Consider the following 4,193-nt stretch of genomic DNA (forward strand, 5'->3'; position numbering starts at 1 on the left):
ATTATATGTTGATGTGTACACACCTTCACAATTATATAACTCTATGTAACAATGCACAAAGGAGTAGCAGCCACAATATTAATTTACTCAAGGAAGAACTAGTCAATTATGTCATCAGAACAAACTGTAATAGGATGGTGCAAATTATGTAAACCTTGAACGGGGCGCATAGTACCTTCCAAAGCCTGTTAACATCAAGATGTAATAAGGCAAGAGAAAAATGATTGTAACTATCTTCTAATTGTTCAATCATTTGAGAAAGCTTAGAGAATACGTCCTGCTGCCTTTTTCTCCAATGTTCTCTTCCTTCTTTTACCTGCAAAAATGAAGCATGTTCCACAAACAGGCAAAATCAGTGTTGTTACCAACAGACTTTCATATTATAAGAGGTATTCTGGAAGTATTTATGCTAACTAAATTCAGAAAAGATCAAAAACATAATAATTTAGCAGCCCTATATAAGACTTGTTTCAATCCTCATGGTGCATATCAAAGCCCTGCAATCGAAACTGAAAAATTACTCGCAATGAAATCTCTAAACACCAGTTGATCTAACTAATCAAGCAAGTAGCAGTCCTGCACTGAAACCCCTAAACACCAGTTCAGTTATCCATATTATACACATCCCGGCTACTACAAATTCTGAAAAATGAGAAATTGCACCCTCAGCAACAACTGACATAAAGGCTAAACCAGAGCAATCAACCGTTATTTCTGCCATGGCACAAAATTTCTAATAGAATCACATCTAAGAATGTCAATTAGAAGGAGAGAAAGGAACTCTAGGAATTCATGGTGGCAGATAAAGGAAATAAAATAATATTGTTCAGGAAACGAGATAATATTAGGGACACAAAAGGTTGTTCCGAGATGTTCCAGACAATCTAATAGTTAGACATCACACAAAAAAAAGGTTGAATCAAAGAAAAACTAAAAAACCAGATTACAATATAAACTGGTTACCTTTTTTGCTTAGGCAAAGGCTGACATGAACATTAGAAACCAAATTGAACTTATCTTTTTCTATGTAGTAAAAAACTGAACAAGTGTTTGTGTTTTTCATCGAAAGAAAAAAAATGCTAGGAGAGTAATATGCTTATGGCAGATTTAACATTGATAGCAGAAGAAGATATATACTGGAAATGTTGGACTAAATTTAGCCATGGGAGATATTAAAAAATTGGAGAGCATTGACAGCCAACCAAGCAAATGAAGGAATATCCCCGCCAAAATTAAGAACGGTAAATTAGCATCTAGAGGTATATAAAAACAAACATTCCGCTTGGAAGAGTGTTATCTGAGTATGATATAAATATCTATGAAAATGTACGCACTAGCTACTATTCATGGGGTGTCACCAGTAGCAAAACCCACACCCCAAATTGTAAAATCTGATGTCAGCAGCAAGATTGCTGCACAAACAAACTGCTTGAATCTAATGAATAAAGAAGGGAGCATCCTAATCGCATACAACATGATCTATGAACATAGTTTTTTTTTCCAAAGGATATGAAACAAATTAGCAAACTAATTTGACCAACGGCTCTCGCCATCTTCTGAAGCTAATCACAAGAAATGGTTGCGTAGAGCAAAAATCCAAATCACATCAGCAAAGAAAAGCTATTTCCATGAAGTGCAGTAGAAGCAGTTAGGAGAGGATGCTGCAATTTCCAAACAAAGTATAAATAGATATGAGATAGACATGAAATAATTCATTATATCTCAGACCACACTAAAGTATAAAGAATCAAAGATATGGACATAATAAAACTAAACTTCAATTATATGAATATATGCATCAACACAATAGCCATTCAGTTCATAGTTTACACGGGAATGGACCAAACAACTGCATCGCTTGCCGGTTCGCTAGTGTTGTACAACTACAAATGCCAATACCTTGTTCCCCAGGACCAGCAACATGGTGGCGTCGGATGCACTCGTCGTCTCTTGATGCGTGTGGAGGTCCCCAAGCCACACCCATGGACACCTCTCCTGCTGCCTATCCAGCTCGCTGCACCAAGCACCGCGCTCACCGGTGCTATCCGTCGACCCGCATTGGTTGAGGCACCACCAGGATGGTCGATTTCACATGGGTCTCCTTTTCCTTGTCTAAATCCCATCCGGAAGTTCCCTACAGAGAGAGAAACAAAGAGCACCACTGCTGCAGCTACCCAGGGTACTATAAATACATGGATGGAAACAAGACTAATAGATAAAAATAATAGAGCAGATAGTTTATTTAGTATAGCACTTTTTTTTCTTTTTGAAGGATTTAGAATAGCAGTTAGGACCAATAGAACTCCATTTTACCAATCAGGTGTTTGATTTGATATACCATGTTTAACTATCCATGTTTAGGGTCGTCCCATCAGGGCATTTGAAAAACTTTTATGAAGAAGAGTTAACTTCTTTAATCAACCCCGTAGAGCGATGTATTTATCAAGGAACGGAACAGCATTCAGAGCTGCATGAACAGACTTCCATATTATAAGAGGTATTCTAGAAGTATTTATGCTAATTAAATTCAGAAAAGATCAAAAGCATAACAATTTAGCAGCCATATATACATGATTTAGTAGCAGGGGCGAATTCTCTCAACTATATATTGCAAAAAGGGTTGTAGTAGTCTCCGGCTTGGCTGGTTTTACCTTGAACAAAATTGCGATTTAGAAAAGCAACATGGGTTTTCTGAAGAAGCTCTTGTACCCGATCAACAGTCCCATTGCCTGATCGGAGTGAGGGAGAAATGCAGGTAAGGAGAATGAACAAGCATCTTGAAGTGAGAGTAGTAAATAACCAAGAAATGAACCAATAAAAAAACACAAAGAACAATCACTATCAGACCCATTAATTTGTCCATATACATGATTTAGAGTATAACTTGGAAACGAAAAATATCTAGGCAGATTAGAGATAGAGCTCACCTTGTTTTTTTCCTCTTCCTCAAGATCCTTCCTCTTCTCTTCTTCGTTCGATCTACACACATCTTCTTCAGAAAAACATAAAACAAGGTATCCAAATTAGATTAAAGAACCAAGGGAAACAACAGGGGAACCTGCATGATTTTTTCTTCTGCATCTTCCATGGATGACGAATCTCACAGAGAATGTTGAGATCCATCTTGGCCTCACCTTCTGGCGAGGACGACAACGACGAAGGCACCATGGACCACCGCTTCGCCAGCATCACCGCCTGCTGTGGCTGCTGCTCCCCTCATCCCTGGCGGTGCCACCACTGGAACATGAGAGGAGGTGAGGAGAGGTGACGGCCTCTATCACCTGCTTTTCCCTATCGCTGGCCTCTCCTCCACCCTGTGAGGCGTCTCCTGCCCGGTCTTCGGCCTCGCTGCTCCACCCCACACCGCTGGCCTCTTGGCCCTCCCCTGCTCCCTCCCATCCGACGTCGTGCCTCCTCCCCTCCTCCTCTCTTTCTCCCTCATCTGTCTCCCTCTCATCTTCTCTCTCCTACAGATCTAACTGAGCGTCGTCGATGTTGCCCTTTGCCTACAGGTCGGCGCTCTGGTGGGGATCCGGGGAGGAGGAGGGGCGGAAGGGAGGAATGGTGTGGCGGCTGTGAGAAGGAGCGGGTGGCTGTGGATGGGGGGCTAGGGTTTGGTGCGGTTATGTCCAATGGGCTCCTCCTCCCAGCCACGGGACGCGCGGCCCACGAGGAAAGGTTCACCCGCCCGAAGATGACCCGCTGCTGAGACAGCCAATGCAAGCTTGAGACGAGCCCACTCGTCATTGGGCAAGGAAAATGACTGAGAGGTGAAAAACGATTTAACTGCAAGTGAAGATCCAATGGTGCAGGCGAGCCAGAGGGGCAGATCCGACGACCGACGAAGCTCCAATCAGGGGAGCCTTGTGGAGGTGAGTTGGCTAGCTTCTTTATAGATTTAAATTGGTAAAAGGGAGGAATTACTATAGTTTACCTTAAGCCCAGTGAATTCAGAGGAGATTTTATATATGTGTACCATGTGACTGAGTTGTTGACGATCAGTTGGCATGATGATCAATGTGTCATATGCATACTATATGATAGGGTAGTTCATACAACCGTGGTTCTCAATAGGAGTAGACAGATGACCTTCTTGCCATGATTTATTAAATAAACTTGTAGAAGCTCAGCATCAATGACATAGAGTATAGGGGACAATGGGTCTCCTTGGATGACTCCTACTTTGAATTTTT

The sequence above is a fragment of the Triticum urartu genome, unplaced genomic scaffold (genome assembly GCF_003073215.2).
Source record: "Triticum urartu cultivar G1812 unplaced genomic scaffold, Tu2.1 TuUngrouped_contig_111, whole genome shotgun sequence".
In the NCBI taxonomy this organism is placed as follows: domain Eukaryota; kingdom Viridiplantae; phylum Streptophyta; class Magnoliopsida; order Poales; family Poaceae; genus Triticum; species Triticum urartu.